This window comes from Chlorocebus sabaeus, chromosome 1 (genome assembly GCF_047675955.1).
Source record: "Chlorocebus sabaeus isolate Y175 chromosome 1, mChlSab1.0.hap1, whole genome shotgun sequence".
In the NCBI taxonomy this organism is placed as follows: Eukaryota; Metazoa; Chordata; class Mammalia; order Primates; family Cercopithecidae; genus Chlorocebus; species Chlorocebus sabaeus.
This window is the reverse complement of record NC_132904.1, coordinates 58,324,085-58,337,093: the sequence shown is the minus strand read 5'-3', so window position 1 is coordinate 58,337,093 and position 13,009 is coordinate 58,324,085. Positions and strand designations below refer to the sequence as shown.

The window sequence follows — 13,009 nt, the reverse complement described above, 5'->3', positions numbered from 1 at the left end:
CTTCCCTGCCCACTCCTCCATCTCCTTTGCAAGTTCTTTTTCCTCTGCCCACTCCTTCACAATTGGTGCTCTTTGGGGTTCAGTCCTGGGCAGCGTCTTTTCCCACTCTCCACACTCTGCCTGAGTGATCTTACCCACTCCTATGCCTTCAGTTCAAATGTATCAATCATTTTTTGTGTGCCATCTATTTGCTAATGACTTTCCAATCTCTAGCTCCAGCTCTGAAGAGCTCTGGAGACACATGTCCAGCCATATACTGGGCTTTAGTATCCCCAGCCAGCACCTCAAACTGCTTCTCCTCCATTCCTATTCCTGTGAATAGGGCCACCATCTATCCAGGTGTCCAACTAGAAGTCCAGAAGCTCTCCTTGTGTCCTTGCTTATCTTCAGTCCTGATTTCCAATTAGTCACGTAAACCCCACCACTTCAACTAGACATGTCTCAGGTATTTCCTGTTTCTCCTAACTGCCATATCCCAGTCCGAACATCTCTCCTTGTGATTCCTGTAACAGCTCCTCACTGGTCTTCTGCTTCCTGGCTTGGGCCTTCTGATCCATCTCCACCCAACTGGAGATACCCACAAAACTCTCACCAAACCACTCCTGATGAAAGGTTTCCACTGGTTCCCATAACTGATGGCAGAAAACAAATGCCCCTCTACAGAAAGAAAGGCAACCACACAAACTTGTGTCTACAGTGTCAAGAGGTTCATGGACACTAACTAGGTATAGAACTTCTGATCTACAAGATAAAGTCCAACCTCCTTAACACGTCTTCATGATCTGAGCCCTGCCAACTTCTCCACAGTCCCTCACCTTTACTTCCCCCACCATACCTTGCACTCCAACATGAAATCTATTACCATGCTCCTTCCTTGGTGCTTCCTAACTCCTTGCCTTGTATCTGCTACTGTTTTGTCATGAGATATCCTCTAAAAATCCTCTCCACATAATCACTCCCTCCTGCCCATGCAGAGCCTATTATACACACTACTGGGCTCCCATTACTTTTGGTAAACACTGACAATAAATGGCACAGCAGCCTCAATTTGTTCATGTGTCTGCCCTCTGCACTGGATTGAAGACTCCTTGAGGGCAGTGACAGGTCTTGGTTAGTCTCTTGATTCTCCAGCATTTAGTAGAGTTATAGCAAGAGCAGACAGCCCGTGCTCAATGAATGGTCACAGTCTCATGCTTCCACACCATCATACTCACATAACACACTGATAAGAGACACATCCATGGTCATGCCAACTGAGACAACACACACAAACACATGTGAGCCCAGGACCCTGAGGCACCTTGGTCAGTCCTGTGACTACACAAATGTGTCCTCAGGTCTTTACAGATTTGCTCTGCTGTAGGACTTCCTTTCCACAAAGAGAGGTGGGCTTCTGTCCCTTATTTACACTTCTGACCCACCTCCTCTCTCCCATCTGTGTGAAACAATAAAAAGAGCAGGGGCTTTGGAGCTTGGACTGGGTTTGAGCCCCAGGCTGGGCATTATGTCCGTAATCTGTAAAATGGCTATGGTGACACCTATCCTGTGGGGTTTTGTGAAAATTAGAAACAATGTAAGAAAGGAACACAGAGCTGGGTATTTACTAGACTCTCTTTCATGAATTCCCAGCACCATCCCCTGATAGGCCTCCTCTCTGCCTTCATCCCAGCTTCAGAATGCTGGGGTTGTATGTGTGCTGCATGGAAAAACAGGTCAGAGGGATTCAGAACAAGGAGGTCAGGTGAACCCAGGCCTGATTCGAAGAGGGGAGAGGATGAGAGTACAAGGATGGTTCCAGGGCCCAGATCAGGGGTCTAGGCCCAAAGGCTGGGCTAAAGGTCAAGGGGTAAGAATGGCCCTATTGATTTAATCAGTTAGTGGAGAGAAAGCAGTCATGGTTTGGAGGGAGGGAAGATAATAGTGAGGCCAATGTGATTATCATACTCTGTATCATAGTTACCTGTCTTCCTACCCAGACAAGTAGCTGTTTGTCAGCCCAGACTGTATTTTAGTCATCTTTGTATGTAGCATGGAGCATAGCATATAGTACATGATAAACATGTTTTCTGAATGAAGGAATCTATGAATGGTATGAGATAAATCTCAGGTGAAAGATTAGCCTTCAAGAGGAGAGACTCAGGTCCAGGCAGATGCCCTGTATGAAAACAACTCCTTCTCCCAACTTGTGCTCCTTCCACTGCAAACTCTTGCAGAACACTTTCACAGTGGACACACAAAAGTGCACACTCACGAAGTCACAGCCCCATGCACTGCCTGGCACTCCCTCTCTCACGCTGTCAGGCTTACGCAGATGCGTACATTCAACACATGCTCATACACACATGCACAGAGGCTTGCTTGAACATATACACAGCCAGCGCACACACACAGAGACCGCTTCCCATATATATGCAGAAGCACATTTTCCACACAGATGAGCCTATTCCTTCACATGGAACCCACCCACACACATATGCAGGCTTACATACACACACACAGAGAAACACACACACAGAAAGACACTTTCTCACGGCCCTTACACCAAGAGGTATGTTCACACCCTCTGATATGCCCCCACATACACACACACACACACACCCTCCACACACAGAGGCCCAGTGTCACGTATGCACAGACTGACAAGGCGAGCATGCATTCACACTTGAAGACCCACCCACACGCAGGCATGCTCTCACACATGCTGCCGGGGCACTCGTGGTCAGCTCTGCGGCTGCAGCTGTGACCTCCAGGTCCCTGGGGCCTCTGTCTGGACTGTGCCTCATCACTTCCTGCTGCAAGGCTTCCAGTTCCAAACTCGAACTCCAGACTCTCTCCCGAGACCGTCTCATGCTCGCTCCAGCTCTCCTCTGCACCATCTCCCCGAGTCTGTCCAGTGTTTCTCATTCCTCTTCCCTGAGACTGGCTCCTCCTCCCTGCTCTTGTCTCTTTCCCTATCCAGGTCTGTCCCGTCACTTCCCCCAGATCTGGCCTGCCCCTCCGTCTTGTCTCTTTCTCAGTATGCGCTGCATCCTGCCTAGATCTGTCTTCTTCCTTCCCCCAAATCTGTCATGGCTCTTCTCCCACCTGATTCTGCCTTGCTACATGCCCTCACTCTGTCCCCAGTCCTGCTACTTGGTTCTCTGACTCCATCCTGCTCTCCTCCTCCATTCCCACATCTGGGCCTCTGGAACCACAGCTGGTTCTCATTAGGAAGGGGAGGGGCAAGACTGTTCATTGGGGCCTGAAACGTGATGTCAATTCCCCCTCCCTCACTAACAGAGCCCCCCTCACACCTCCAGCCTGTGTGTCTATAGGACCTGGAAGCAGGGTGAACATGGGAGAGGAAAGAGAGGTGGGCTGGTGGGGAGGAGCAGGGGGACTACAAGGGAAGGGGGTGCTCCAGGAGGAAGTAGAGGAGTGGCCCGAGACGCTAAAGGGGAAGCAGGCTGGGGGAGCTAGCACCACCCAGGCCTCTTCCCTCAACTTCCTGTCCCAGGGCCAGCGAGGGGCAGAAAGACAACAGGGGTGAGGAGGGGCGCCACGAAAGGCAGATGGGCTAGAAGTGGAGGAAGAAGAGGGTAGCCTCAGTGAGCAAAGGGGTGAGGATACAGGGTCAGGCATAAAGGAAAGAGGAAGTGGGAAGAGGTTCCGGTAGGGGGATGACAGGGAGCAAGACTGAGGGAGAGTGACTGTGTATGGCAGAGGAAAAAGGGAGCGGCGCTAACTCAGAAAGGGGAGGTGAGTTGAGGCAGGAATAGCCCCAGCCCCACCGGTGCGTGCTGGGCCAGAGCTGGAGGAAGGAGGAGGGGGCTCAGGAGGGAGGAGGAGACAGCTGACAAATTAGCTTCCCTGGATATCCCTGGGACAGCCCCATAGGACAGTGACCAGAGCAGTGCCCGGGCCTGGCTCTGTCCCTCCTGAGGACTAGTTCCCAGGAAGTACTCCAGGGAGAGGCTGAGGACAGATGTGAGCAGAAGAGGCAGAGGAAAAGTCTATTTTCTGAGTTTTTATGGTGTGCTGGGCCCTGTGCCAAGCAATTCACAGACAGTATCTCATTTAATCACCATAACAACCCTGTGAGGAAGGAATCCCGGCTTCCATTTTTAAACAAGGAAATTGAGACTCAGAGTGAAACAATTTTCCTGGGTTAACACAGCCTTAATTTGGTCCCAGGACTATGTAGTCTATGTTGCCTGAGATTTCCCTCCTCCTTAGGGAGGAGAGAAAGATGGAGACAATAAGAAATTACAGGGAAGTTGAGGGGACAGAGTCCTGGCAGGACAACAGAGGCCTGAAAAGGAAGATAATCTGGAGGAGGGAGGTGAAGAATGAGGCCTCTGGGAGAGTCTGGGTTGGCAGCGGTAAGGCTGAGGATACAGATGTGAGGAGATGAAGGTGAGAAGACTTGGTCACTGACTCTCCAGGAAGATGAAGGAGTGGAAGGACTCTAGACTGCAGCCTACCTACCAGGGTTCTGGCCAGGTTACTAAAGTGGTTCCATTCGGACACTGCAGAGGAAAAGCCATTTTGGGGGGTGACTGTTGGGATCCCCATGTGGAGATATTCAAGCACAGTTGGGTTTACAAGCCTGCAGCTTAGCATAGAGACTAGGGTTGGAGATTTGGAAGTCATGGGGTAACTGAAAGCTGTAGCCTTAGAGACTCCATCAGATAGAATGTGTAGCGTGAGACGAGAGTCTTGGACAGAACCCTGAGAACTAGTTACATTAAGCAGCAGGTTGAAGAGATCTTTATTCTTCCTGGGGACAGTATCACAGAAGTTAAGGGAGACAACATTTCAAAAAAAGAAAGGGATCGATAATGTCCAATGTTGCTGAGAATTCAAGTAAGATAGGGGCTGAGAAGTGGACACCGAATTTAGCAGTGAGGCGGTCTCTAGTGATCATGCAGAAAACTGTGTCAGAAGAGTACTAAGGGTGCAAGCCTCTTGCAGTGGGAAATGAAAAAGAATGGATCAACCAGTAGCTAGCCATAGACCAGACATCAGCACAGATTCATTCACCAATACATGCTTGCTACACCCCTAGAACAGGGAGACAATATATCATAGCAAGGCAGGACAGGATAGTGGCTAAGATGCAGACTCCAGGGCCAAGCCAGCTGGATTCGGTTCCCAGTTTCACTTACTGGCTGTGTGACCTTGGGCAAGCCACTTAGTTTCTCAGTGCTTCCATTTCCTCATTTATAAATAAGGACAATAATAATACCTACTACATTGTATTTGGCTGTCAGACTAGTGTCTGGCACATAGTAAACTTCATAAGTATGTGAGCATGAGATATTATTATAGTGGTTAAGAAGATAGGCTCGACTGTCAGGCTGGAGTTCAAATCCTGACTCTACCACTTAAGCATGAGTCTAGGCAAGTTACTAAACATTCTAAGTGTTAGTTTCCGCTTAAACCTCTGGGGTTTAAAGTGCTTACCTTAAATGGTTGATATGAGAGTTAATGAAATAATTCTAACAATAAACATAGCACAATGTCCAGCAACAGTGAATGCTCATTAAATGTTAGCTGCTGCTGTTGTGTGCCACACACACAGTAACTCTGCAATAAGTGTTATTTCAGAGATGAGGAAACTGAGGGCTCAAAGAAGGTAGCAGAGAGATATTTAGAATGATCTAGAATGCAGTTCGGAAGGACTCCAAAGCTAGTGCTTTCTGTTAGACCACATTGCTTCTCTGCTGGAGGGCTCAGGATGCCCAGATAAAAGGTCATATAACTGGTCAGGCAGCAAAGCAGGGAAGGAGAATGATCAAAGTTCTGTTTTAGGAGAATACATCTGGCAGTGTGTGCAGGGTGGGTGAGAGGAGGAGGAGCTCAATGTTGAGAAATTGTCAGTCCAGGTAGAGGGTCAGGTGAGCATGGGGGCAGGTGGTAAGAGAGGGGACGGAACATGGAGGATGATAGGAGGCCTCCAGGAGACAAAGAAAAAATGGAGAGGGGAGAGGAGGTCCTAGGGTATGCATGTGAAGTGATTCAATGATAAATCTGTTATTCAACAAATACTTGTTGAAGACTTACCATGTGCCAAATGCCATACTAAGCACTAGGGATAGAAGTGACATGGACAGATCAAGTCCTTTCCTTCATGATGTTCACAGGTAGGGAGACTTGGCAGGGATAGGCAGGGCAGGGTGAGGGAGCTGGGGCACGGAGTAGTGACACTCAGCAAGGTGCCCAAATTCTGACCCTGACAATCAGGGTCTAGGCTGTAGAAGAGGTCAATGAGGCCAGAGCTAGCAGAAAAGTTGGAGATGTAGCAAACAGAGATGTCAAAGTAGAAGAACAAATTTGGAAAAGTGGGAGGCTGAGGGTAGGACAGCATAGTAGAGGGGCTGAGATGTTAGAAGTAAAATTAACTAAGTTAATAGTTGAACACTTAATAATTTTCCTTCTGAATCCCCAAAACAACTCTCTTAAGGAGATACTACTACCTCCATTTTCACCTAATGAAAGGGGACCTCAAAGAAGCTAAGTCATCCAGGCCATAAATAGTGTGGCTGGAAAGTCTAAAGTGTGGCTCCCTCTCCCTTCTTTCTTCTCTTTCCTCCTTTCCTTCTTTCTTTTCCACCATCCATAGAGAGGTGTGTTCTAGGCTCTGAGAGATAACAAGCTTCTTCCATCCAGTAGCTTAGAAAGAGAAAAAAATAACAAGGACATCGCAGCATACTAAGTGAGCAGAGAAGGGCTTGGAAGTTCCAGGTGGACCTCCTGGAGGAGGTGCCCTCTCACCAGGAGACACAGGGAAACGGAAGCCCCTCCCAAGAGGCAGTGGTTGAAAGTGCCCTGGTGTCAGAAGGTTACCTAGGGAAGATGGATATGGGAGCTGAAGGAAGGAGAGTCAGCAGGAAGCTGGGAAAAAGCTGGGAGACAATAGCATGAACCCCTGGGAGGGGCTTTTGCTAGCAGATACCAGGGCATCAGAGAAGACAGAGTCCAGTCTTGCCTCTGTTACCACTGACAGGCAGGACAGGCAAGAGGAAAAAGGTACAAGAATCAAGGAACTTAATATGGGGAGGACTAAGGCCAGGATGCCAGGAGTTGGAGGGCTCAGGGTGGGTGAGTCCGCAGGGTAAAAGGGCATTAAAGGAAGGAGCAGCCTAGGACACCTCTGGGGAAAGAATCTGGTGAGGCACTGTAATGCCTTGTAGCCTGGCACAGCTTCTGTGACAGGTCACAGTTTCTGCTTCTTTCATCCCTTCCCAGAGCCCCAGTAGACACCTGACTCAATGGATTTGGGTCTGCAAACTTCTGGTACTTCTTAAATATCTGCTAATTGAATGAAAGATAAAGTACAGATAAGGGTGAGGAAGAGGTTTGAGTGAGACGAAGGAAGGATAAGTTGTAGGTGAGGGGAGTGGAAGTGTCTCCAGCAGAGTAAGTGGGTAGTGTGAACATTTCTTAATTACGTGGGCAGCTCAGACTAGGTGTCAGTCTTCTGAAGAGTGAACGAGGGTGAGGGATGTGCTGTGAGGTACCCATGTATTCATTCATTTTGTTCACAGCCAAGCACCTGTGTGGGACCCTGAGTCACAAAGATGAGTAATATGCACTCTTGCCATCAAGGAGGTCCCAGCGTGGTTTGGGGAGACAAGACAGGGAAGAGGTAATGACAACAATGAAACACAGAGTTCAAGCCTGCCTGGTGGAGTCATTAAAGGCAGGGTTTGAGATCAGATATGAGGAAGGGAAGGGATAAGCCAGGAGGAGAAGGGAGTGAAGGGCCTTTCAGGCAGGCAGAGCAGTATTTGCAAAGGGCCAGAAGCATGGAAAAATGTAGTGTCTTTGGTGAACTACAGGAAATTCAATATGGCTGAAACTCAAAATGTGAGGGGGCTAGGGAAATGGGACAGGTGATGAGACTAGGAGGCTTGGGGAGGTCATGCTATGATCTCATAAGCCTCATTAAAAAGAAAAGATTTTGTTCAAGGAAAATGGAAGGCATTTGAATAATGCTGAGCAGGGAGTGACATAGTTGGATTTGTACTTTAGGAAGGTGTCTATTACTGCAATGAAAAGAATGGATTGAAAGAAGGAAGATAAGTGTAGAAAGAAAAGTTAGGAGGCTCTTGCAAAAATTCATGTGAAAAGATGGTAGATGAGGGCAACAGCAGAGGTGATGGAGAAAGGGGATGGGATATCAGAGATTGCTGGAGAGAAGATAGAACCAACAGGTTCCAAGGGATTTCTGAATTATGGGATATGTGGAGAAGGGAATGGTTACAGTTAATTTCTGGGATTCCAGCTTGCAACCTGAGTGGGGATGGTCATTTGAGGGAGGAAGGAATGATGAGATCAGGTTTGCACATGATAAGGGGTCTGCGAGCTATACAGTAAACAGCAGGCATGCAGCAGGTATGCAGAAATGGGGCCTAGAAGAGAGATGTTTGTGACTCATCAGCCTATAGATGTTAATTAAAGCCTTGCAAAATGAATGAAATTGATTACCTAGAGGTGTGTATACAGTGAGACAATAAGAAGGTCCAAGCCAGAACTTTAAGGAACAGTGACATTCAGGGGGCATACAAAGGATCCCTCAAAGCAGACTGAGACAGAATAGCTAGGAGGAGCTCCAGGGGAGATACGTACCATACTGTAACTTTCCGCTTATTTGCCTGTTAAATGTTCATGGAATAAAATCATGGCTCAGAAGCCAAACGACAAGAACAACTCAAAGAGAAAAGAATGGTCAATAATGTCAGCTCCTCCCGAGAGGTCAGGCAGTTAAGGACTTTTGAAAAGATCCTCCAGATTGAGCAGAAGAGATGCTACTTTCTCCTAGGGAAAGCAGTTACATTTGAGGGGCAGGCACAAATGGGAAGTGAGGAAGTAGGAACAGCTATATGCAGAAGACTCTTTCACAAAATGTGACAGTGAAGAAAAGTGAGGAAGCCTCTTAGCTAATGGGGTATTACAGGGTTAAAGAAAGATAGGAGAGGCTAGAGGATCTTTATGTTCTCCCAGGAGGAATGGGAGAAAGGAAGGAACTGGAGACATAGGAAACACACGGAATAATCAGTTGAGGTCCCTGTGGAAGGGGAAAGGGATGGGATCTGTAACACAGGTAGAGGATTGGCCTTAACTAGAAGAGACACCACTTCATTCTTATAGGAAGGAAGGAGAAAAGATTGAAGAGGATGCAGATAAAAGTTGAGGGAGGAGGCAGAAATCTAAGGGAATTCAAACCAGATGGCCTCAATTTCCTCAGTGAGCCAGAAGACCAGGTTGTCCACTCTTAAATCCTTCCTTTCCTTCACCACCCCCGCCCCACGTCTGCTTTGTCACTGAGCCCTGCTGATCCCACTGCCTAAAGAGCTCTTGAAACCATCCACTTTCTCCTCTACTGCCACTACTCCAGTTCAGGCCAGTGTTATACCCTCCTGAGTTTCTGCAAGAGCCAACTGTGCTCCTTCTCAGGGTCCTTCTCCATTAGCCTCATGGCAGTCAGAGTGGTATTTCGAAAATGAATCTGATCATATCGCTCCACAGCTTCCAATGATTTGGTAACTCTCCATTATTCTTGGGTTAAATGAATTTCTTTCTGTGGCTTCCTAGACCCTGCATGGTCTAAGCCTCCATTTACCTCTCCCACAGACTCTCTCCCTCTCGTCACCTCATGTTGTGTCAGGCTCACTGAACTGCTTTATCCCTCACACGCACACTATTTTCCTTTACATGGGCTTTTACATGCTGCTCCCTTGGCTTGGCATATTCTCCACCCACTCCATCAAGTTTAAGTTTAAATGCCACTTTCTTCAGAAAGCCTCTTCTGACTTCCCTATATTGGCCTAGGTTACTCTGCTGTGTGCTGCTATATTACAACACTAACTTCACAGCCTGTAAGCTCCATGAGGATAAGGACCATGCCCATTTTGTTCACCCTTGTGCTGCCAACTCCTGTCACAATGCCTAGCAGAGTAGGTGCCTAGTGTGTGTGTGTTAAATGAATGAATTAGTGTATTGATTAATTAATCTACTGAAAACAATGATGTGAGGTATGTGGGGTAATGAGTGTGAAGAAAATAGAAAAAATTTCATCTATTTATTTATGAAGGGCCCAGTTGAGGTTGGAATTTTTTAGAAGTATGAATTTATAGAAGCATCCCCTTGTGTAGTTGAGAAATCATTCTAGTTAGGGGCAATAATTTGAGGGATGAGTTTGGAAGACAAGGAAACACAGTGGCCAAGGAGTGGTTAAAGGGATGATTCCTTGCATATGAGCTGGAAAGAAAGCACAAAGTCAGAAAGGAACAGAGTAGGAGAAAAAAAAGAGGTCAAGGGCAAGAGGTCATTATGAGGTTAAAGAGTGTAATAGGAGTGAGAACATCTGAAAGCTGGAAGGATATAGGAGGCTGTGGGTAGAGAGGGGAATGCAAGAGTTTAGAATTTTAAAGGTGGAATAGTTCTACAGAGTGGTCCTGGGAGGGAAGAAGAAGGTAACAGGAGCTACAGAGGTCAAGAATCTGTGAGGCTGTGGTGTTGAGGGACACTGAGAAACCATTGCAGGATACACTATCCAGATCTTGAAGTTTTCAGGGAACAAGAGGGTGTGACTGGGAGATCTACATATGAGAAGGGGTGATGGTGTGAGCATGATAAGTTAAACACAGTTTATTCAGCAGGTGGGACAGTTCTTCCTATGGTGTGCATGTCATCCATGACTGTCTCCTGGGGTTGTACAAGTGGCTGTGTGGTAAGGGCAACTGTGGCACAGCCTCCTGTTAGTGACAGGCCTCTGGGACATCCACTATGTATGTGCAGTTCCAAGGAAGTAAACCTAATAAGATGTGCTGTGACAGTGTTTCCAATGGATGTGGATTGCAGTGACAGTGTCTCCTGAGAGGTGCTGGTCTACTTGTTTGTTGCTGGTGACAGTGTCTCTGGAGAGTGTTGGCAGTAACAGTGTCTTCCATGGTATGTGTTGGCCTTGACAATGAGCTGGTGGGAGTATGTTGGTTGCAACATTTCTGCTGTGGGTGTGTGTTGTCATGAGAGCATTTTCCGTAGGTGTGTGTTGGCTTGATAGAGTCAGCTGTGGGCGTGTGTTGGTTCTGACTGGGGGTGCTTCCTGGGGGTGGGCTTCCTGGAAGCATGTGACGGCTGTGAGGGTATCTCTCGAGGATGTGTGTTCCCTGGGACTGTGTCCTCTTGTGGCTTGAGTAGGGCTATGACTGTGTCCCTATGGGTATTTGAGAAGTTGACATAAGCGACAATATTTTTCTGGCCTATGACCTTGTGGCTGTGGGCCCAGCCACCACACTGAGTTCATTGTGCTTCTAGACCTCCCTCTCCCCACCCCCTCCACGTGGGACCCACGCCTGTGGTGACCTTGCTCTGTCCCCTGCACGGGATTCTGAGCTGGGTATCCCGGACACAAACTCCCAGTTACTCGAATCTCCCACTCAGAACACGTCTGGGTGACCCCCCTGCATCCACTTCAGGCTGTGCCTTCCTCTCCTCTGCTTCTCTGTACTTCTCCCCGCTCAGTTTCTTTGTCTCTGTCTCAGTTGGTCTCTGTCACACACCCATCCTCCACATTCTGACACATGGGCTCCCGCAAAGCGGGCAACACACCCTCACAGGGACTCGCTCACCATGACACACGCTCCTTCTGACCCTCACACCCTCTGAGTGACACGCACATGCACATACAGTCAGAGAGACACCCAAGGACACACAACCTCACAGTGACACGCACTGACACACTCCGACGATGCACTGGTACATAATACTGTCGCACCCCATAACCCCGGCGCACGCTCACGCCGCCACCCTCCCCGACTCGATGACACACGCACACAAAGACCCCCAGGCCCTGCCCCCACGCTCACGTTCACGCTCGCCCGGGTCCCGCAGGCCCAGGCCCCCCCTCCCCCATTGTCTCCGGCTCAGAACAAAGCCCCCGGCTCCGCCGCAGCCGCCGCCGCAGCCCCGGGGAGGCCGGCAGGCAGGGCTGGCGCGGCCGGACGGGCCGGGCGGGCGCGGGCACTGACCTCCGCGCGACTCCGGCTCCCTCGCCTGGTGCTGGGGCGCCGTCCGGCCGCGGTCAGCCCCCCGGGCAGCGCCCGCCCGCGCGGGGCCTGGGGCCGCGCATCGTCCGCAGTCGCTGTCTCCGAGGCCGGCGATCCCCTCCCGGCAGCCGCCGTCGGTCCGAGAGCCCTTGGCCGTCGATCGGTCCGTCCGCTGACGCCCGGGCGCCGCCTCCTGCACAGCAGCCCGGCCGAGGATGCGAGCTTCGCCGCCGCGGCCCCGCGCCCCCTCCCCTCCCCTCCCCTCCCCCCGCCCTCCGCGCGGTAACCCGAGCCCCCGCCCCTCCGCCCGCGGAGCCCCCGCCCCCGCCCCCACCCGCGCTCCGCGCCGCCGTCCCCCCCCTTCCCCCCGGCGCCCGCCCGGCCTCCCTCCGCCCCTCCCCTTCCCGGCCCCAGGCCCGGGCTCCGGATCCGGCCCCAGCGCCGCGCGGCGCCGCGCCCCCGTCTCGGTTCCCTTCCCTTCTCCCTGTCACTTCTCCCGTCCTCTCCTCCGATTCGGTTCTCTACGCCCTCTCGTCTCTTCCCCTTCTCTCCGCTCCCTGCTGCTCACCTCCTCCTCTTCCATCTTCTTTCCATCCCCTATTCCCCTCTTCTCCCTCACTGCCCTGGTCTCCCTCTCGCCCCTTCCTTTTCCCAACCGTTATCTCCATTCCCCTCTGCCTTTCTCCCATCCCCTTCTTCTCGCCCCTTCTCCATCCTTTTCTCCCCACTTCTTCTCGCCTTTCTCTTCTCCTTATCCCGTCTGCTCGATCTCTCTCCAGCGTCTTCACATCATATTCTCTCCATCTCCTTCCCTACCTCTTCTCTTATCCTCTTCTTCCTATCCCTTTGTCCCCGTCTCTCCTCCCCACCTCTTTCTCCCCATCCCCTTCTCCCTGTGTCTTTCGCCTCACCTCATCATCCCCTTTTCCTCACGACTTCTCCCCATTCCCTTTTCTCACCGCTGCCCTTTTCCT

General features: G+C 50.1%; 1 protein-coding gene across 1 annotated transcript in view; it reads right to left on the bottom strand.

Annotated features, from left to right (window-relative positions):
- Positions 1–12,272, bottom strand: part of DCHS1 (dachsous cadherin-related 1) — a 33,630-nt gene extending 21,358 nt beyond the window's left edge. The window contains exon 1 of the mRNA XM_008008428.3: positions 12,018–12,272. The gene's annotated coding sequence lies outside the window, so the exon portion shown is untranslated. The remainder of the gene's footprint in view (positions 1–12,017) is intronic.
- Between the last annotated feature and the right edge of the window lie 737 nt (positions 12,273–13,009).